Raw genomic sequence first — 23,969 nt, 5'->3', positions numbered from 1 at the left:
GATAATTGAGTGGGGAGGGCGCTATCTTGGCCTGAGATAAGACAGAGGCTGGACAAAAGCTATAAAAGGAGTATGCCAAATGGCTGGCAGGCAGGCAAGCAGGCAGGCAGGCATCTTGCCCAGCCTTCATTCATTAATGAAGTCCTCTTCCAGTGAAGGCAACTGGTCTGATCTGATCGCTGGGGAGGTCGTTCCGGTCCTTTGGGATTGGAAGGATTCCCCTTATTGTATCCCTGACAAGCCACCTGGGCAAGGCCTTCACTCCTACGCCGCAGCGGATGCCGGCTGGGCCTTGGTAGTTATATAAACAACTTTGCCTGAAGTACCTGCATTTTCCCAACTAACATACCTGTCCAGCTTCCAAGGGAGTTTCTGTCTCCCACCCTCAGCTTGGACTTTGACTCTCTGTCTCTGTCTCTCTCTCTGCCCTCTTTCTCTGTCTTCTCAGTCTCTCTTCTCTGGTGAAGCCCTCTGCTGCAGCCATCATATGTCAGCTGACTGGAACTGGCATATCTCTCTCTCTCTCTCTATCTCTTTCCTTTTCCGGCCCCTCCTCCCCCACCCACCACATCCTAAACTGCTGCAATGAGCATTCCTCTCACCTCTCTCCCTCCCTCGCTGAAACTGTCTGTTCTACATTAGCATTTTCTGCTCTCTGCCAAAACAGCCTTGAAAATTGTTTGGGAACAAACTTGTAGATGAACATTCTAGAGATAGGCCTCCGTTTTAGCTACCCTTAATGAGACAGAATTGAATTTAATGCTGCTTAGCATTCAATGGAGTGCCTGCTTAAGTCAGAAGAAATGCTTTCTTCTGGTTAGAATCAAAATTGTCTTGCATTATATTACTGATATGATTTAACTACTATGAAAATTAGTGGGTCGAGTTAGGAGAAACACTGACTGAACTATGTGCTTGCAGTCAGAACTGAGCTGGGGGAAATTGTTTTGGTTTGTAGCCTAAGCAACTAGAGAGATAAGATATTTCTCACGCAGAACTGAATTCCTAAGCTGCCTGCTTTTGGTGAGGCTAAATTGATTCCTAGTTAGCAGCTCTGCATTTTGGCAAGGGAAAATGATTTTAGAAATGCTTCTAGATGAGATTGAAACACTGCACCACATCCACTGGGGAAACTGAAAGTAGTTTGCTTACATGTTTGCACTTTTAAACCTTTAATAAAGAATTCATTTAAACTCCAGCTTGTGTAGACTTTTCTGCCCACTTCTTCTCCAGAATGCTTCCATGATCTCAGATAGCGAATCTGTAAGAGTTATCTCTGTTGACTGCTAGTTGAGAGGGGCCAGGCCAGCCTGCTCACAACATCAGGCAGAGAACTATCCGGGGACGTTTGGATTCCAGGTGCCACATTGTGTGCCCAATGTGGCTCTCTGCTTGGGGTAGTGGTACCCAAGGTGGAGACCAAGTTATGGATTTGTATTTTTTAATTATTGGTTAAGGCTAACTAGCACCATTGGTTTTAGCAGACAGTTTTATTATGAGCTGGAAACAATCTTTGGAGATGAGGTTGCACTTGTCTGGATTTACTCCAGATGTCTTGCTAGTGTTGGGACTTCATCATGCCGGTACAGTCCCCAGACAATGAATTGCCGATATGGAGGGCCAAAGTGACCTGTTCTTAATCCCCAGACATGTTTTTCTGGCTAACCAACTACTCAATACCAGACCAGTTAGGTATTTAAGTCAGATTATCATACAGAAATACCGTAGAGCACTAACATCCGCATATTTTGATGTTCTATCAACTGCGGTTTTAGAGGGGAAATTCAATAAAATACTCTATGTTGAATGTTACAGCCCCTGTGGTGTGAGAGTTATTGAAATGATGGCACATGTTCTATTAAACTGGATTTTTTGTCAAGATATCCAAGCTCATTATGTATTACCCTGTTTAATTGGGCCATTCAGATTATGTCTATGTTCATTATCTTTTGCCTGACCAGAAAGATGATATTTCTTTAAATGTAGCCAAGTTTTGTCTGATTGTTAGAAGAATTCATTCAGGTTTTGTTAATGTTTCCTTAGGATTTTAATTAACAGGATAGTATAATATCATTAGTCTGGTTTTATTATTTTAGTCTTTACCTGTGTAACTGTATTTTAGTTTTTTTCCTGTTATGTGTTTATTTTCTGGTCAGTGACCATAATAAATATGATGATGATGATACAATGATGATCAGTGCTGTTGCCCTTGTGGCTCACGGGATACAGAGTCTATCACCCATGTTATTCTTTATTATCAATTTCATAGGGACTCTCGCACCAAATTTATTGCACTCATGTTAACCATTTATCCTGGTCACACAGACCAATTTTATTTGGAAATTATGCTGTCAAATTTCAAACCTGTAATTTCAGATAATGTGGCAAAGTTCTGTTTTGTGGCGTCGAAGCTCCGTAAAAACTGTATTAGTAATTTGAACAGTTTGTAATTTTGTAAATTTTGAAATTTCTTGAATTTTGTTATTAATGTTAATCTGGTCTGTGACTATAATAAACTATCATTCATTCATTCATTCATTCATTCAACTAGAAACACGGATGTGTAAGAAATATCGGTTCAAGCACACATGGTAATAATACAGGCCATTATGCAGATGTTCTGTGGGGAGAAAAGTTATGTAGATCTATGCAAACTGATACCCATGTGGCAAAAATAACATGGAGGTAATTTTGGTAGGGAAAAGGTCCACATGAAAAGAGTTAAGCTCCCTCCAACCAACTGTCCCCTCCCACACATCACCAAGATTCATACAGCTGAACATCGCATGTAGGTTGACCCTTCATTTACTACCTTGAGATTGTTTTAATGAAAAGCTGTATAGAAATTTAACAATACATTCATAATACTTTCGGACTCTTTCTTTCTGTCTACTATATGGGTTTTCAAATTTGGGTCATCAGCTGTTGTTGGACTACAACTCCCATAATTCATAGCCACAATGGCCTTTTTGCTATTGTGGCTATGAAGGATGAGGGTTGTAGTCCATCAACATCTGGGGACCCAAGTTTGAGAACCCCTGGTCTACTACTTTCTGAGCGTAGCATTATTTCCCACTCAGTCTCTCTCTTCAATAAAGATTTACATTAACAGTATAGCTCTGCTGAGAATTTTGTATCTTGATTTTCCAGTTGTATATTTATAAAGATTAGCATCTTTCAATGTGGGTTTATTTGCCACAGGCTGAAGGATTAGCAGCAGTTTTAACAATGGTTATTTTTTTAAACCTACATGCCTGGTACATGACTTGGAAATCCTAGAAATTTATTTTTAAAAATCCTGAATATTGTATAGTTCAGTAGCCTGATGACATGATAAAGTAAATGAAATTATCATGTGGCCGCCTGCAACCAAAACTCTCACTACAACTTTGCAACTTTAAAGAACACTGTGCAATGCTAATTTCAGTATGAAGAAACTTCACAATTAGGGTATGTCAAACAGATGCCTTTGAAATAAAAGTATGGTGATAATTACGCAGTATAAGCAAAAAAATTGGGTTTTACTGTTCAGAGCTCTTCCTCCCTTTTAGATGAAGAAATGCAGCATCTGCCACTGAAATAATGCACCAATTATTGAAGCATATAATCTATCCTCTTGGGAACCATAAGACTGCTTTATTTATTCTTAGCCAACTGTGAAGATAAACAAACTTCACTAAAAGCAGTACTTGTGGAATTCCATGTACATAGAAATGTACATAGCATTCCATGTATATAGAAAGCACACTACATATTTATAAATTCCTATATATTCATATATCAGTGGGATTTGTTACAGAATTGGAAAACATTCAAATCACATGTCCCTCCAAAAGAGTGCACATCCACTGCCAAAATTCAGTGCACATGTTTCAACAGATTTTGGATCCACACATTATATAGGGATGTGCACAAATCAATTTTTTAAAATTCAATTTGTGCCCACCCCTGATTTGTTTTGTGTCCAAATCTATCCCCCCCCCCAAAAAATCACCCCAGATTCAATTTGTATTTGCTTCAATTTGATTTTGATTCAGACTGATTCAGACCACTTAACAAGGTCCTTGGGTCACCAAATTTGTGTGGTTGGTAGATTCCCATGGGTGCCACCTAGCACCCAAATTTCAAAGCAGTGGGACACAGTTGATTTTTTAATGATTTTTGTTTTTGTTTTTACTGATTTTGAACATTTCTGCCGTAGGAAACAATGCGGATTCAAAATTGCCATACCCTAACCCTAACACAGATCCCCAACTTTCATTTAAAAAAACCACCAAGCTAAGCTCTAGCCCTTGTAGAAGTGGAGTTATGGAACAAAATGTGCAGTCATTATTTTTCCAAGTGTTTGGATTCTTTGGTGTATAATATATTCTCCTCATAATGAATCCCTATGAGGATTCATTGCACACCTTCATTTCTTCTGTTCATTTTGACTGTCACTGGACAGTGCCAACTGTCAACTAACATGTGCCAACTACACCCCACCCCCCACTGAAAGGCAGTGAGGTACTCATTTAATTTTTAGAAATATTTAAATGTTTAGATTTTTTGGTGTCTAATAACTTTTCCTCATAATGAATCCCTATGATGATTCATGATATGCCTTAATATCTTCTGTTCATTTTGACTATCATTAGACAGTGCCAACTGTCAACTGCCATGTGTCAACTACACCACCACCCCCCACACACTGGGGTACTCAGTTTATTTTTAGTAATTTTTGAAGCGTTTAGAGTCTTTGGTGTCTTCATTACATCTTCATTTCTTCTGTTCATTTTGTCCCCACTGCTTTGCAGGTGGGGGTGGGGAATTAGTGGCATCCCATGTTCCAACTACCCCACAAGCCACTAGGTACTCAGGTTTTACTTTAGGAATTTTTGAGGTGTTTAGAATCTTTGGTGTGCAATGAATCCTAACAGGGATTCATTATGAGGAAAGGTTATTAGACACCAAAGAGCCTAAATACTTGGGGTGTGTGTGTGAAATCCTAGAACATAAACTGAGTAGTACCCCACTGCCTTGTGGGTGGGAGGGGAGTGTAGTTGGCACATGGCAGTTGACAATTGGCACTGTCAAAAAGACAGTCAAAATGAATAGAAGAAATGAAAGTGTGTAATGAATCCTCATAGGGATTCATTGAAGGAAAGTTATTATACACCAAAGAATCCAAACACTTGAAAAATAGTGACCACAAATTTTGCTCCATAACTCCACTTCTACAAGGGCTACAAGGGCCAAAAAAAAAAAAAAAAAAAATTAAAACTGAGAATCTGGGGGAATTAAAGGGAGGGATCCAAATCTCAAATCAATTCGAATTGAATCAGGTGCAATTCGATTTGGACCCGAATCTAGCCAATGGACCACAGGGGTGATTTGTTTTGTCTCCAAATCACCCGAATCAATTTGCAAATCCCTCACATTATTACTGTGGCTGGTTTTTCCCCTTCTACATATACTATGGTAGAGAAGAGACTGCCTAAATAGCAAATACTTCCATGCATGTGAATTTCAAAATGACAGTGACGGTCGCAAGAGGACATTGCAATGATAGACACAGTTGTGAGGGCTCTTGACAGACACAGTGGAGCATAGCAGTAGAAGATATGGGCCCTCCCCCACCTGAATCAGAATTCTAGTCCCCGTGAATAGCCCTTAGCTCTGATGTCCAAAGCCTAGCTCTCACTGAAGCATTAACAGTTCTGTCCCAGTTCAGACAGCAGGTGGGCTCAAATGATGGGATATTCCTTCATATCAAAACATAATAATAATTAAAAGTATTTCTTCTATTGTACTCCATCTATGAGGAAGTCTGCCATATCTAGTCCCCAAATCAACTTCTGAATCAGTGTTTAGTTTTGAGCCCAATACGCATGTTCCCAACTGATGGTCCCTCTGGTTCAGCATTTCTGCATAGATTTTCCAGCTTTTGGGAAATCTCATCCACTTGCTCAACCGCATGAGATAAGGATGCGTGCACATGTCCTCCCCCCTCGCTTGGCCCGCTGGTGCACTTTCCCTAATCACATCTGAACAGGTCCTCTACACACAGCCAATCCTAGGCATTTCAAGAAACGTTCCTTGGCATGCTGGAGAAGCAAGATGTGTGCTCACGGAAGACACACATCCTTGTCATGTGTGATTGGGCCAGCAGGAAAGTATTATCCATACCAAGCTTGGTTGAGTTAACTTATAACTGGCCACTGGGAGGCGAGGAGCACATTTTTCTCTAGTTTCATGTAATCAGTGGTCAGCGTTGGAATGGACTTGGGAGACCTGGGTTCAAGCTTCTGTTTTGTAAAGGATAGTGAGAGCCATCAGTGACTTTTGTGTCAGGCATTGTGAACAGACATTCTCTACATTCTAAATAGTGTGACCCAAAGGTCACTCCCAACAGAGAGAGAAGCACAAAAAATTGTAGGCTTCTCATTAGCATGCAACGTAACTAGCATATCATAAGAAAAGAAGATGAAAGAAGAGGCAAGAGACAAACACACCACTATCTGTGAGATTCTTGCTTTTTATAGGCCTTTGCAGGATAATATTTTGCATTGCTGGAATCCTTGTGCATATGCTGATGTGTTAATTGTATTTCTATGCATATATAAACTGCACTTTTCCACTGATGAAAAGAGTCAGAGAATAAGCATGAACGCCAACATTGTGCTAACTGGTATATAAAATAACTAAATCATTGCAAGATGTTTGTCCCAAGGACCTTATATTGTTAGGACTATAAAGAGCACTTTGTTTTATGGCAAGGAACATTTCTAAAGGGATATTGGTGATATTATGTAGGGTTGTGTTTCCTCAGGGACTCAGAGGCAATTTGCTTTATGGAATGGATGGAAGGACTTAGAACAATGTAATTTACCCTGTCTATTTTCAATGCCTCTTGTTTAAAAGAATGTGTTCTTTCTAAAACAGTGTAAAAGATGCACTAAAGTACAGAATAAATACTAGGAGAGTAGAGACAATTGTGAGCTTCAATAGGCCTGAGACACACAACAATCTGATGTGGTGGTGTATGCCCAAGTTCTCAAGTGCCCTCAATGGGTTAGATGGCAGAATGCAGAAAGGGAGAGAATGCTCTACGACTACAAATATTTATATACCGCTTTTCAACAAAAGTTCCCAATGTGGTTTACACCAAAAAAGAAACAATAATAAATAAGATGGTCCCCTGTCCCAAATGGCTCACACTCTAAAAATAAAGACAAGGTAGACACCAGCAGTAACCTCTGGAGGAATGCTGTGCTTGGGTTGGGTCGGGCCAGTTGCTCTCCCCAGCTAAATATAAGAGAACCACCACTTTAATAGATGCCTCTTTGCTCAGAGTTCAGGAGAACTCTGCAGACTTTGTATTATGCCTTCCCTGTGACCTCAAGGAGCCTGGGGCCGCTTCCTATTGCCTTCCTCCTGCTGCTGCTGCTGCTTCCACTTTCCACCACAAGTGAGGCCATCCCCTTTCTTGCTGGTAGCAGATGTAGAGTCAGAGTCTGACATACTGCACAGAGATCTGCCCATCTAAGAGAGAAGTGCATGCACTGCTGCAATGCACTCTAAAGCTTGCCCGCACTACCTGTGGAGGCAGGACTGCTCCATGCCTGCTAAGACTGTGTCATCAGTTGCGATGCTACTCCCATCACTCCCTATGGGAATAGCATCACAACTGGGATGATGCACTGCTTAGTCAGCATGGAGCAGTGGCCCTCCGCTTTTCCCTCTTCCCTTAGGAACATAGGAACATAGGCAGCTGCCATATACCAAATCACACCATTGGTCCATCTAGCTCAGTATTGTCTACACAGACTGGCAGAGGCAGTCTACAAGGTTGCAGGCAGGGGTCTCTCTCAGCCCTATCTTGGAGATGTCATGCAAGGGAGGGAACTTGGAACCTTCTGCATACAAGCATGCAGGTGCTCTTCCCAGAGCAGCCCCATCCCCATCTTACAGTGCTCACTTGTGATCTCCCATTCAAATGCAACCAGGGTGGACCCTGCTTAGCAAAGGGGACAATTCCTCTTGCCCATCATTCTGATGGGTCATAACATCATCCATTCTTGTTAATTAGGGTCAAGTCTTGCATTCCTTAGCACTAAAGACTGAGTGTGCAGATGTCAAGAGAGATGTCCTTTATATAAAGGTTTCTTTTTTCCCCTTGTTCAATTTTAATGTGTCACATAGCTGGTGGGTATTGGCACAGCTTATGAATGGAGAGGGAAATGAAGTGTACAATCAGAAAGGACCTAGATAAAATTTCCCAAGTATATTAACATTTCGCTTATATTTACTTCATACAGGGGCTATTTCACTTTGTGTAATTACAGGCTTCACTAGCTGCAAGGAAATAAAATCTGTGCCCAGCCCTGGCAGGAACTTTCAGAAACCAATTGTGTGAACTGAAAGCATATAATTTTGATTCTGTGAATTCCAGAGAAATAAAATAAAATAAAATCCTGTGAGTTTGGTAATTAAAGCTACTTATATAGAAAATAAATATCAACAAAAGATTTGCAAAATTGATTCTTATGGATCATATGAGTTCCATATAATACTGTTTCATCTAGAACAGAAACATAAAAGCTAAATTTATTTTGCAAAAAACAAATACCTGCTTTATTTACCTTTTGTAACATTTCCTCAAGCAAAAACAACAGGATTTTCCTTATCACTGTTTAAAAAATCAGATACTATCATGTGAACGTCTTAAATTAATATTATCCTTAGCATAGTATAACAACTATGTATGGTATACAAGGTTAATAAAATTATATATAATGTGGTGAGAAACTTTTCTCCCTCTTCCATAATCTGGGATCACTCCATGAAAGTGATTGGAAGAAGATTCAGAACGAACAAAAAGAAGCAGTTATTCATATAGCACATAGTTAATCTATGTAATTCACCATCCCAAAATGTGATGATGGCCATTAGTCTAGATGGTTTTAAAAGGGGAATGAACCAGGAGTAGGCAACCTTGGCTGTCCAGCTGTTGTTTAACTACAATTCCCATCATCCCCAGACACAATTCATTGGAAGTTCTAGTTCAGCAATAGCTGGAGTACCAAGGTTGCCTACCCTAGACCAGACAGATCCCTAAGGCTACTGGTCAGGAAGGCTATATGCCACCTTCAGGTTCAGAGGCAGTATGCATCTAATTAGCGGTTTCTGGGGAGCAGCAGTGGGAGAGAAGTATTTGCCTACATGCCTGCTTCTGGCCTTCCCAGAAGCATCTGGTGCGAAACAAGATTCAGCATTAGATGGACTCGTGGCCTGATCCAGCAAGGTCCTTCCTACCTCATGCCCTTAAGCTCTTTACAATTATTTTCTCTGAGCAAGACGTTGGATATGAGCTGCAGAGAGAAGGGAAGAGGTGGGGGCTGGAACAAGACCGGCAACTAAGTCACTTTCCAATTCTCTGCACTTCTTCATTACCATCATTTCCAGCTTTCTTATATTAGTCAGGGTCCATAACATAACATAACATAACATAACATAACATAACATAACATAACATAACATAACATAACATAACATAATACAGAAATGAAAATAATAGAGAAGAACACTAGTATTAGGAAGAAAAAAACCCAAATAAATAAATTATCCTACAAAAACCTGAGAAACACCCAGCCCTTCAACCAAAAGCCATATCCATCTTACGAGTCACTATTAGGGATGTGCGAACTGGTTCAGATCTGAACCGGTTCGAATCCGAACCGGTTCCGGTACGGCGGTTCAGATCCGAACCGAACCACCCCCGGTTCAGTTTGGATTCGAACCAAACCAGGGGTGGTTCATTTCAAACAGGTTCGGACCCGTTCGGACTGGTTCGGATATCAAAAAGTAGCTAGGATGGTAGCTGGCACCCAGGGGTACCTGTCATCCAAACCCCAAAGCAATTGGACACTCATATGATTTTTTATGAATTTTTGAAAAATATTTTTATTTTTTTCTCATAGGATATAATGGGACTCGAACCAGGCAATTATTACTTATTGTGTAGCACCCATGGGTGCCAACAACCATGCAAACCCTGAAGCAATCAGACACCTCTATGAATTTGTATGAATATTTGAAATATTTTTAATTATTTTTCACATAGACTATAATGGAACACAAACCAGTCCATATCCCCTATTGTGGAGCACCTAGGGGCACAAAAGCAGGGTGGGTGGTAGACAGACAGGGGTGCCTACCACCCAAAAAATTCCAAGGCAATTGGACACTCCTCTGATTATTGGTGAATTGTTAAAGTATTTTTGAATTCCTCATAGAGAATAATGAGGATTGCAGCAAATGTATAGCTTCACGTCGGGGGGGAAAGGGGTGTCGTAGAGTGAAGTGTGGTGGCTGGTAGTTCCTAGGGTGGGCAAGGAAGCTACCTGAATTATTTGAAAGGAATTGGGCAAAGGGGTGATTTTTAAGTGATTTTTGAAGTTTACGCGTCTTTAAGGTTTTTTTCCATAAAGAAGCATGGAGGTGTCAGCAAATGTATAGCTTCACATCGGGGGGAAAGGGGTGTCGTAGAGTGGATTGTGGTGGGTGGTAGTTCCTAGGGTGGGCATGGAAGCTACCTGAATTATTTGAAAGGAATTGGGCAAAGGGGTGATTTTTGGTTAATTGTTGAAGTTTACGTGTCTTTAAGGTTTCCCCCCATTAGATATAATGAAGGGTGTATCGCTTCACTTCGGGGGGAAAGGGGTGGCCTAGAGTGGTGTGGGGTTGGTGGTAGTGCCGGTTAGGGGCAGGGAAGCTACCTGAATTTTTTCAAAGGATTTGGGCAGAGGGCTGATTTTTGGTTAATTGTTGAAGTTTACGCGTCTTTAAGGTTTTTCCTCATAATAAGTTATAATGGAGCTTTCAGCAGCCCCATAAGTGCACTTGGGGGGTGCTGGGGTGGCCCAGAGCGAGTGGTGGTGTAGTGCACATAGGGTGCCAACCACCCCCATGGGTTTCTAACCCATGGGGTATAGGGTTCTGTTGTCTCTGAGCTACTGAGTGTGGATTCTATGATAGCAAATGAGATTTTCAATGAGACACCATGAATCCACTCTAATATGCTATCATAGAATCCACACTCAATACCTCAGAAACAACAGAAACCTGTACCCCATGGGTTAGAAACCCATGGGGGTGGCTGGCACCCTATGTGCACTACACCACCACTCGCTCTGGGACACCCCAGCACCCCCCAAGTGCACTTATGGGGCTGCTGAAAGCTCCATTATAACTTATTATGAGGAAAAACCTTAAAGACACATAAACTTCAACAATTAACCAAAAATCACCCCTTTGCCCAATTCCTTTCAAATAATTCAGGTAGCTTCCTTGCCCACCCTAGGAACTACCACCCACCACAATCCACTCTACGACACCCCTTTCCCCCCAACGTGAAGCTATACATTTGCTGACACTTCCATGCTTCTTTATGGAGAAGAACCTTAAAGACGCGTAAACTTCAAAAATCACTTAAAAATCACCCTTTTGCCCAATTCCTTTCAAATAATTCAGGTAGCTTCCTTGCCCACCCTAGGAACTACCAGCCACCACACTTCACTCTACGACACCCCTTTCCCCCCGACGTGAAGCTATACATTTGCTGCAATCCTCATTATTCTCTATGAGGAATTCAAAAATACTTTAACAATTCACCAATAATCAGAGGAGTGTCCAATTGCCTTGGAATTTTTTGGGTGGTAGGCACCCCTGTCTGTCTACCACCCACCCCGCTTTTGTGCCCCTAGGTGCTCCACAATAGGGGATATGGACTGGTTTGAGTTCCATTATACTCTATGTGAAAAATAATTAAAAATATTTCAAATATTCATAAAAAATCATAGGGGTGTCTCATTGCTTCAGGGTTTGCATGGTTGTTGGCATCCATGGGTGCTCCACAGTAAGGAATAATGGTCTGGTTCGAATCCCATTATATCCTATGAGAAAAAATAAAAATAATTTTCAAACATTCATAAAAAATCGTACGAGTGTCCGATTGCTTTGGGGTTTGGATGACAGGTACCCCTGGGTGCCAGCTACCATCCTAGCTACTTTTTGAGATCCGAACCAGTTCAGATCCGAACCGAACCAGGGGGTGGTTCAGACAAAACCAAAACCGAACCACCCCCTCCTGGTTCGGACCCGGTTCGGATCTGAACCGAACCGGGCGAACCGGTTTTCTGCACATCCCTAGTCACTATGAGAACTCCACTATACATTAGTTTCTAATGTTTGAGTAGGGTTTCATCCTGGTTTGTAAAAGAAGGTCTGCCCCTTTGTGCATTGGTCTCCACAATAGAGGTCTGAATGCAGAAGGCCTGGAACTCTGCACCCCTCTCCTCTTTTCCTGCTATCAACATTGATGGGTCGGTCCTTCCCCAGAGTTTGAGTAAAAGGGAACATGATTTAGACTTTAGCTAGGGTTCAGATAAAAGGATTTATGACACTTTACTAACACAGAACTACATGGAGCTTTTCTTTAAGGCTAGCAAACTCTGGGCCACTACGCCTTTTTGCAGGCCCACGTGAAACTTCTTAAATCATTTCAGAAATCCAACCAGAACCCATAATTCCTTTTCAAGCTAGCAAGAAAAACACTCAGGACCCATACCCACTGACCACTCTCCAGCATCAATATCTTAGATTTTTTTTATTATTATTACTCTCAGTCAGGTCCCCCCACCACACACACATTTAATTGTATACCTTCAGTTGATAGAGAGCTTTAGCACTGGGCTCCATCCCTGAACCTGCCAAAAACTACTGGGCTCTGGCCTGGACTCACCAAAGTGTGCTTGGTCACGTGCTTGACTCTTCTCCTCGCCCAGTTCTGGGTTGCAGTCCTAGGCCCTGAGTAGATACTAGAATTCCATTGAATTTCAAGCTCTGACAGCCCTAATATGGCAATGAGATCTCAAAGTTGAGGTTCTGAAACACTGATGTCAGGCAATGGGACCTAAAGCACCTCAGGCTTTCTGTTTCTGGCTTTTTCATATTGTCCTCCTTGTACTTTACAAGCTGGTGCTGTATACTGGGATGGCAGTAAGGGATAGCAGGTGCTCCCCCCCCCCGACAATATTTTCCCCTACTCCCATCTACCAAACTGGAACTTTACAAAGTGTCAGACAATATGCTCATCATATATTACAGTCCTACAGCTTGAATTGATTATTTTTAAAGGCTTCCAATGTTTATTCAGTGACTCACTATATACTCAGCTAGGTATATAGGAGGCTCCTCTAGTTTCCCAGGAGCCAGGCCAATCTCTTTGCTTGCTTCCTGGCCAGGAACTGGGTAGGGCGAAAACATGTATGCAGGGTCATCTTCCCTGAAGATTTCAGTTAGCCTGCTACTGACTAGGGAGGTGCACAAAACAGATTTTGTGTTCCATTCTGAGCTCAGAAAGGAACGCAAAATCCCAGGACATTCCGTTGGAAGAAATGGTCAAATTGCATGTTCTGATGGAATCATCCTGTTCCAAGTTGGAATATTTCGAGTGCCATTTTGGAATCCAAAATTGTGCCCTTCTGGCCTCTGTGCATGTGCAGTTGCCATTTGTGTGGTGGTACTGACCATACAAATGGCTGTCATTGTGCGCAGAGGCCAGAAGAGTACCATTTTGGATTCCAAAATGGCGCTCAAAATGTTCCGACCCAATCAGGCCATTCCAAGCTCAGAACAAGCCCTTAATTGGAATGTTCTGACTCAAAATGGGCTGTTATAAATGTTCCAAGCTTGGAACAGAGCGCCCTTCAAATGAAGGGCCTGTTCCGAGCTTGGAACATTTGAAACAGCCTGTTTTGAGTCTGAACTTCCCAACTGCGGAAAGTTCTGCACATCCCTACTACTGCCTTTTCTCCCCATGTGGCTCTTTCCTGCCACATGGTCTTGGAGAGGAAGAAAATACTAGCCCAGAAAGTAGACTGGAAGGTTTGGCCTAATTAAAAAAGACAGTATTTTCTAAGAGGAATCTGACCCATTTTCTGAATAAGTTTGAAAATTTCAAGCAAGATTCCTTAACAAATTAAAAGAACTAACAATAATTTCCTTACTTTGATAAGTATTTAATGTATAGCAAAATCCTCACATCTTCAATACTGTTCTTTGCCATTGCTGTGCTCCTCTGCAAACTAGTTGTTCTAGAGGTGCTCCTGGCTGTATGCATAGTGAGACAGTGAAGTAATTAATAGTTCTAGGCTTTGGCCCGAGTACCAAATCCATGCAGTTGTGTGTTTGTATTTACCTGAAGCTCCCTTGGCTTCAAGCAAGAACTACATTGATTCAGCCATATAACTCCAATTTGCAAGGTCAAGATAAACAGAAAATGCACTTGAAAGGAGAGCATATTCAAGCTGAATTCCAAAAAGGATGGGGCACTAAGTTGTAGTTCACAATACTAGACTTAGCCATCTGTGCTGAATTCATTTCTGCCCATCCGATTTGACTGCAGGCTTTCAATTTTGGTAGGTGCCTGTATTATCTTTTCTGAACCGCTCCAACTCACCATCCTTTACCCTACCCTTCCATTTGCAGTTCCATCTGATTTACTGATCTATTACCCTTTTATATTAGGAACTTCTTCAGGGTGGAATTGAAGTTTGTCTCCATGAGAGGCAATAAAAAGCAACACAGTCAAGAATCACTGTAAGGTGATATTTTATTCCTTTAGTCCATTAAACAACAGATAAAATGCCAGACAAGTGAAATCACAGCAGTGATATGATCTAAAAAGAAAAGATGTCATATATTTTCCAGTGCGGGGAATGGGGTGGTGATGGTGATTTTGAGTGGGGGGGGGATGAGAGGAGAAAGAGTTAAGCAACACCACCCAATGCGCACACACACATCCAGCATTCCCCTGCCGAAATATGTAAATTTAAATCTTCAGTCTGCTTTTGATTCAATATAAGCAGGGGGAGGACAGATGCTAATGTGCATTGTATGTGATTACAGCCCTGTTCCTTCTGTAGTTCAGTGTTTACATGCTTGCCTTGATTTGGCAAAAATAAGACTGCTCCCCACAACCCAGGCATCAAACCCTTGTCTCCTGGGTTCCCCTGTCTCTCCATCAGAACTGGCTCTATGCCATCTGTGGCTTGCAAGTCCTATTTTATTAAGTATATTTTAACACTGGTTTAGCTAAATTGATTGTGAAGCCAGTTAGAAATCATCTCCAGTATACAGAGGCCTTTTCTATCATCCTATCAGTCACAGTCCAAACTGTGTTATTCCAAGGCGACAGCATGAGATAGCACGGAATGAATACAATATATTGTTTCAATCATTTCCTGCCTTTTCCTCTCCTCCTCTGTAGAGCCTTTCAAACAGACATCTGAACAAAAAAATAGGTTACCCTTTTGGAATGTTTAAATATGTATGGCAGGACTATACCAAGAGAAGTTTCTGATGGAGCTGACCTTTCTGCTTCTTTCCTTCATGTTCCTCTTGGAAACTTTTGCCACCAGTCAGATACGCAGCATTTATGTTTCGTGACTGACAATTATCTCATAATGAAAAACAAGTCACAATTAATAAAGCTCAAAACTAATACCTGCTAAATTCATTTAATGATTTAATGAACTAGGGGAGAGTGTTATGGGGAAAAAAAGAAATTTTAAGAGCAAAGGGATTCAATTTCCAATTAGAACTTAAAAATCTTTCTCGAGTTTTCATTGAGGCTCCAAAAATAAGGGAAGGGAGCTTCTTCAAGCACTTTTGCCTTTCTGCCTTTCCAAAAATACAAACAACTCTGACTGCAGTTCCTAGCTATAACTAAAGAAGTATATTACTATCTAGTCTATACCACTTTAGACTATGGGTGTGCATGAAACCGGAATGCCTGGTTCGGTTCGACTCTGAACCGGATTTGAATGGAAACAGGCATGTACGGGTTTGCCGCCCCCCCCCGAACATACTCCATGATTCGGCTCGAATTCAAGCCAATCTGGGATTCTAAATAAATAAATAACAACAACAAATATTTATATGCCACTTTTCAACAAGTTTCCATTTATATACCATTCTTCAAGAAAAATACATACATACATACATACATACATACATACGTACATACATACGTACATACATACAGATATTTAACTCACTGTCTCCAGGAGAAGCTGCTGTGGCCTTGAGGGGGGTCATGACCCAGGCCATCCATGCAGATGGCCAATACGCATGCGTGGCGGCCTCCAAAATGGCTGCTGCTAGGACGAAGAGGCCCAGAACAGCCAAACTAAAACAGGCCTAAAACAGCCCGAACTGGGCCAATTTGAGACTACGTGAGGGGGGTGGAGGGGGGAGGCGGAATTGCCAGAGACCCCTCCCCCACGTCTATAGCAGCGCCACCCTGGAAGTGGTGAATTGTTAAAAAAAATTGTGTTTGTTTGTTAGAACCTTGGGACCGGCCACGGGGAGTTCAACTTGCATTTGAGCTGAACTGAGTCTGGTTCCGCTCGAAGGTGAGCCGGGGGTGAGCCCTAAAGCTGGCCAAGTCCAATGTCAGACCGGCATGAACACAAGCCTGTTTGAACATCACTACTCTAGTCTACAAGTGAGGACCTAAATGATGAAAATATTTCCCATGGCAATCAGATTCAAACAGAGAAATCTAGCATGGCAGAAGACATGGCAGAAGCTGGTCCTAAACATATGTGTGTGGTCGGGGGTGCACTTCTCCTCTCACCTGGTGTGTCATCCTGATACCCCTTAATAATGGGAAGGGGGCAGTTTGTCCAAATCATCCCTTAAAGAGCAAATTAAATATATTTCACATGCTTAGAGTCATTTAGGATGAACCATATGATCAGGCAGCAGCAGAACAACATGCTAGGGGGGCAAGACATGCATGTTTATGTTCCTCCTCCACATGTTTAAAACAGGCCAGAGGATGTATCATCCCAACCAGCTGAGGCAGAAGGCTAGAGTAGCATATCTCTCTGACGATTGTTTTAATGTGGAAGGATCAAGGACAGCTCCAAGTCTGAGTGGGCTCTTAGCAAAGTCCCTTCAATGGGTTCCCTCTTCGCTCAATGTGTTCCCTCCCTGGATCTTGACTGATTGAAGTAGGTGTGCCACAACAGCATCTGAACACTATCCGTCAACCCAGGTCTCCTCAGGGAGCCAGGAAAGACATCAGCACGAATACATTGAAGAATATTTATATACTGCTTTTCAAGAAAAGTTCCCAAAGCAATGAGTGTGTGTGTGTGTGTGTGTGTGTGTGTGTGTGTGTGTGTGTGTGTGTACTGGCTCCCTCTCCCCAAAGGCCTCATGATCTAAAAAAAAGAAACATAAGACAGACACCAGCAACAGCCACTGGAGGGATGCTGTGCAGGGGATGGATAGGGCCAGTTCTCCCCCTGCTAAATAAAAAGAATCACCACTTTTAAAAGGTGCCTCTTGCTCAATTAGCAGGCCCTCCAGAGCACTAAGGCCTCAGAAACTTCCCTAGGGTGCCATGTGCTGATGCTCATTCCCACACCTAGAGCCTGAAGTGATACAATCCAGACAGAAGTTTACCACCTGAGCGAGAACTAGTCGGGAAGGTGCAGTGCTAACGGGAACACTGGTTTATAGCTAATCTGCTAAATGCACTAAACTGCTTAATTTATTTAAAAATAGTAAAGAAAAAAAGATTAGGATGGGGTTGGGACTGCTAATGATTGGTGGCTGGGATCTTACTGTATTCTTAAAGTATGTAGATTTGGGGCAACTGTAAAGTGTGCCCCTCTAAATTGCATTCAGGTACCCAGATTGCACATCAGAGAACACACACAACTTGCTCCATATGCACAGAAGAACTTGTAGAAGAGCACGTGTTGAATAATGCTGTGTTGGCAAATCACTTTATGAAATTCATGGGAATTCAAAAAGAATTTGTGACATATTATAGAATGCTGCCATTCCAAGTTGGGCGGGGGGTGAGATGAAAGGTTCTGCCAGGAACACGGTTTTGTGAACCTCCTAGTGCCTTTGGAGTCAAGTGGTATATTAAATAAATAAATAAATAAATAAATAAATAAATAAATAAATATGAATAGTCTAGCAATTTTGTACAGCTACATATCTAAATACTGAAAGCCAAGTCCTCATTTCACATTCTTTAAGAAGAACCCTGCTGGTTCCAACCAAAAGTCTATCTAGTCCTGTATCCTGTTTCCAGCAGCAGCCAGCTAGCAAGCCAGTTGCTTCTGCACACAAGCTTTCCAAAGAGGACAGAGAATGAAGGCATCAAATAATCCTCAGGCTGCTATTAGTCAGGGGGGAAAAACTGCGATTATATTCCCAAACCTAAGGCACATGTTTTGCCAAAAAGGAAACCTTTGTGTGAAGAAAATTAAAGAGTTTGTATGGTTTGTGGTTGTGGTCCTGCATCTTTGTCTCACTATCGTCCTTATGCATACAATCCAGATATTATTAAATAGGAACATAGGATGCTGCCATATACTGAGTCAGACCATTGGTCTATCTAGCTCAGTATTGTCTGAACAGACTGGCAGCAGCTTCTCCAAGGTTGCAGGCAGGACTCTCTCTCAGCCCTATCTTGGAGAAGCCAGGGAGGGAACTTGAAACCTTCTGCTCTTCTCAGAGTGGCTCCATCCCCTGAGGGAAATATCATGCAGTGCTCACACATCAAGTCTCCCATTCATGTGCAACCAGGGCAGACCCTGCTTAGTTAAGGGGACAAGTCATGCTTACTACCACAAGACCAGCTCTTCTTAAACATTCTTAAGAGTTCACAATATGGGCAAGTTATTACCTACTGTCAACTCATCTTATTTTACTAATCCTTTGAGCCTGATCCAGGATACTATATTTAAGTCAATTCATATTACTTATAGTAAAACCACTTGCTACTCCTTTTATTTCATGTGTACAAAAGGTCACCCTGCCATTGAAAAAAAGAAAAGAAAAACAGAACCCTATAAAGTGAAACAGAAGTGATGTGTGTGTGATATGAGCTTCTGTTTAAAAATGAAACAAGCCAATCTTTCATTCAAGACAAAACACCTAGAGGAGTTGAATACCTCCAAGTCTAGAGATACATCACAGAGCTGAAGCAATTGAATTCTCTTAGTTAGTCTAACACGGAAAGAACAATAGCACTGTTAGAACAATTTCAGAATGCAAACTGAAGAGGTTGAGTTCATATAGGAATTGGTATAATTGAATGTGATCTCAAAAGTAGCGTACTGATATATACCAAGGTTAAATGTGGAAAGATCTATATAAACATTTCAAAAAATGCTAGTTTATTTTGGAACTAATTGGCAGATAATAGGCATTTGTAAAAATGTAAGAGGACTCACAAACTGCTTCAAAATTGAAACACACTTCAAAACTGCAACATGTACAAATGTTAGAAACATCCAGTGTAATGTCTCCTTGTTTTCTGTGGACCTAGTTGGAGTCAGAAGAGAAATCCAAAAAGGAGGGGTGAGGGAAGCAACTAGAATAAAAATAATGGAAATAATCTCAGGTGCTGCCCCCCAATTTTAGAGTTTTTCTCCACCTGGGAAGGAAACAGTCCATAATAAAACTTCCAACAACTTTAGAAGAGAGGCGCTCTTCCTGGCGGAAGTCCAGGGGCTCCACACCCCCCGGGGGCCCCTCAAATCCTTTTTAGTCTGCCCCAGGTGATGTGGTCGCTGTGCCACTGGCCCATGCTGCACCGGGAGGCCAAGCATGACTGTGACCTCTGCCGAGCGTGACCTCTGCTTTAGGGACAGAAGGGGCAGTGGGGAAAGAAATACGTAGGATGGGAAGATACGTCAAGTTGCGTGTTGAAATGTTTCTGCTAATGCATATTTGCATCAATATACCTGTTTTATATTCTCACATTCTTGAGAGCAGCTGCTGTTTATGCCCTCAGGAACCCATGTATTAAAAATACTGTGTGTGTCATGGTGTGTGTGAGTGTGTGTAGTGGGATGATACTTAACTTGCAGCAGGGGAGGGAAGGGGCCCTCCAAAGGCCTTTAGGTCCAGGTTCCAAATTACCTAGGAGCACTTCTGTTTTAGAAGTCCATTTCTTTGAAATGTATTACTGTCTGGTTCCAATATGTTTAGTACCCAAGCAATCCTTGTTAAGACACTGCAGGAAGTTATTGTCATTTAATTTACTGATCTGCTTATTTTTGTTATCTCAGTAAAAGCAAACTATGTAAACATTAAACCTTAATGAGAACCCTCCAGCACTGCACTACTTAAAAAAGAACTTTGGAATGAAAAGCAATCTAACAATATTATAAAATAAATAATAGATTTCTTTTCCAGCAGAGAAAACAAGGAGCCGTGTACTAGCCTTATAAAAAACTGGGGAGTGGGCTATGGGGTGACAGCCATATGGTCCCAGATGGTAATGTGCTACATGAAAAGCTTAGCCACAGGTTCCAAGTGTGAGTTTACTCACTCTCCACAGACTCCTGCAGACATCTGTCTTTTTCCCCATGGCAAATGCACACTCTGTTCAGACACACAGCCGGGTCCTTGTTCAATTTTTTACAGAGCCACCTGCTGGTCAGCTCTTGAAGAACCAGTCCTCCCCCTCCACTCGTCCCATTCACCAGAAAAGTAGTAAGTCAAGTCAATCTTCCTTATGGTCAATCACCAAGACCAAACAACAGAAGCATTTATACAAATCATACATACATCACTGACTATCATTGATTATAAAATTGTTACTCATATTTAGACAAGCATACGACATGCCCTAGATGCTAGAAAGCAAAATTTAGCTACTTTATAGGTGACATAGGAATCTCTATCCAATAAAAGAAACTTAACATAAAAATCATCCAAATGTCCTGGGAATTTCACTAATAATGGTAAAATTGTATCTAAGATCAAATCTCGATAGAAACAACAGTGCAAAAGATCATGAGTTATTGTTTTAATCTTACCAGTGCCACAAGGGCATTGTTGCTGTGAAACAGATATATAGTGAAATCTACCTTCCAGTAATGCGAAAGGGAGGGCATTGAAACAAGCCCTAGAAAATGCCCAGCAATATTTAAAGTATTTCAAAGATGAAAGACTGGGTGCTGGTGAGGGAACTACAGGATTCCCTCAGTATCTTATAGGAGCGAGGCAGCAGACATATCATTCTGATGTTCAATGTCCTCTATATGCTGTTGAATTATATCCTTTGACTATTCATAACCGAAGCAAAGTAGAAAATCAGGAGAAAGACCATGGCGGGGCGGGGGGGACACTTATCCTCTGTATCCCTCTGCCAAGCAGACTGGAAGTTGTCCATCAATATCAAGGGTGTCAGTCCTACAGGAGTAAAATTAAGCTTAAGCCAGAAATTGATAATGGTCTTCCAAATTCTGTAGAGTTCCATCCACAATAATCAAATCTGCTTCCAACCTTAGTGTAGCATTGGCAACACATCTTGGCATTATATAGGGGGCTCTAAAAATCCAGACTGGACCCTGGGTAGAAGGGTCCAATTGCACTCCGTACAAGAGTTGTGCTAAAGATTTTGCCAAAAACAGTTTAATAGCTGAAAGGGGGAGAACGTCTACCCTGGCACAATAAAATAGCTGAATAGCCATAGCACTTCTCTGAGCTGACAAGGCAGAATACTTGGCCTGTGCAGTTTTCCCCTCATTGGCCTCAAAAAACAATGCCTAAATATATGAAACATCTTACCTGCTCAATAGGTTGGTTACCAATTTTAAAAAATGGGCCTAGAATAAAACAACATGATTTTTGTTTTAGAATAATTTATAACCAGGTGGTCTTCATTACAATATTGTGCAAGAGCCTTAAGAGCTCACCTTAGGCCAATTTGAGTCTGTGATAAAAGAACAACATCGTCAGCATACAATAGAATAGGCAGACATCTCTCTGCTAACTTAGGGGCATGAAGATTGAGTCCTTGCAGTTGCTTAATTAAAGAATTGATTGATATTGAACAGAAACGTTGCCAGAACACAGCCCTCTCTGACACCCTTATAAGTGGGAATGGGGTTAGATAACTGACCCATTAAATTACATCTGACTCTAAGGGTATTTTTATTATAAAGTTTATATATTAATAATAACAAATGTTTATCGATTGGTTTTTTTTTTGTTTTTTTTAGCTTTGCCCTAAGATAATCTCTTGATATTGAGTCAAAGGTAGCCCTGAAATCGACAAATGCTGCATAGGACCTTTTAGAGCTACTGGCATATTTTTCTGTTAGATGTTGCAAAAACAAACAATGGTCCATGGTTGACCTATCAGATCTAAAACCAACCTGCACCTCCTCTAAAATATTATCCTGGTCCTTCCAATCACATAGCTTCCAGTAAAGATGTTTCACATAAAATTTGCTGATTTTGTTTAAAAGACTAATCGGTCTATAGTTAGCGGGGTCCTCGCTATTACCTTTTTAAAATATAGGAACAATAATAGCCACATAACAATCACAAGGGATGTGGGCAGTTTGATCTATATAAGTAAAGAGCTAGTACAGGAGCCCACCATTCCACACTGGATTTGATTAGTTCTACTGGGTTATAATCATTCCCTGGGGGCTTACAGGACTTCAACTGAGCAATCAGACTTTTAGTCTCTGAAACTGACACTGGAGGCCAATATTTGATATTCACAGGGAATAAATCCCATGAGGAATTGTGTGTGTCTTTTGCTCCATTGAGTAGTAATCAGTTCTTCATAGAAAGGAAAAGCTTGGCTAGCAAAAATTGTGCGAGGACCCTGCTCTGTCTCTGAACAAAGTATGAAATTGATGCTGGGAAGGAAAGTGGAAGCCTGTGGGAGAGAGGTCTGTATGGGCTGTGGTGAGGAGAGGGCCATATGGGCCACTCCTGGACCAGAAGGACATGATGCCAGCAGGTCCTTCCTTCAGCTACTTACAGAATATCAAGCGCTTTGGGACTTTGAGAAGAGAGGCAGAACATTTTAGAGCAGTAGTTTTCAAACTCGCTACCTTGAGCCCTGTTCATATTAACTTCTCTGCTTGATGTCTCCTCTATGTTGATCATGGAAACTTGTGGCATTGTCAAAAGTTTTCTAGGGCATATTTTAATGTGAACATTCAATTAAGAGCCCCTGGTGGCGCAGTGGTAAAGCTGCTGCTCTGTAACCAGAAGGTTGCAAGATCGATCCTGACCAGGGGCTCAAGGTTGACTCAGCCTTCCATCCTTCCGAGGTCGGTAAAATGAGTACCCAGAAATGTTGGGGGCAATATGCTAAATCATTGTAAACCGCTTAGAGAGCTTCCAGCTATAGAGCGGTATATAAATGTAAGTGCTATTGCTATTGTAAGTAAGTGCTAACACAGGGAAATGGGTAGGCTTGTTGGCCTGTGATACCTCTCGGGGGCATCAGGTGGGCCACTGTGTGTGAAACGGGATGCGGGACTAAATGGGCCTTGTGCCTGATCCAGCCAGGCCGTTCTTATGTTCTTACTAGCCTTGACCACACATTGCAATGGGAAAATGGGTTGACCCCTTTCTCATGATCAATGAGAAAGGGGTTGAGGGTGAGTGGGGAGGAAGGCTGCTATCACTTAGCTCCCTGCAGAAGATCCCTCGGTCTTTGCTGGGTGGGCTGATCACCCGCCACGATAATTGCTGGCTGCACCCGGCAGCACGGAGGGTTGGCGGCGAGGAAGCGTTGCCCTGCCTCCCCAAACTCCCATAATGAAGCACCAGCCAGGAGCCGCTAGGAAGCCCCCCAAACTGGCTGGACACCTCGCATTCTCTCAGCGACAGCTGCAAGCAGATGTGGCTGGCAGGTAAGCAGAAAAATGTGGCTAAGGGAATGCTTGCTCTCTTAACCTTGTTTTGGAGGGCGGCTCTGGAGACAGGTTTGCTGCCATGCCACCACCAGGAGCCAAGCTGCTCCCAGAGGTTCTCACATGCAGGCAAAACTGGGCTGGGCTTCCTTAGCCCAGTTTTGCCTGCGCATGAGAACAGCCTCCAAGTCTACTATTACAGAGACTGATTAGCTTCTG

General features: G+C 41.9%; 1 protein-coding gene across 4 annotated transcripts in view; it reads right to left on the bottom strand.

Moving 5' to 3' along the window:
- The window catches only part of ERBB4 (erb-b2 receptor tyrosine kinase 4), a 1,268,185-nt gene that overhangs the window by 818,153 nt on the left and 426,063 nt on the right, over positions 1–23,969 (bottom strand). The gene's annotated exons all lie outside the window — the stretch shown is intronic.

The sequence above is a fragment of the Hemicordylus capensis genome, chromosome 1 (genome assembly GCF_027244095.1).
Source record: "Hemicordylus capensis ecotype Gifberg chromosome 1, rHemCap1.1.pri, whole genome shotgun sequence".
Classification (NCBI taxonomy): domain Eukaryota; kingdom Metazoa; phylum Chordata; class Lepidosauria; order Squamata; family Cordylidae; genus Hemicordylus; species Hemicordylus capensis.
This window is presented reverse-complemented; position numbering and strand designations above follow the sequence as displayed.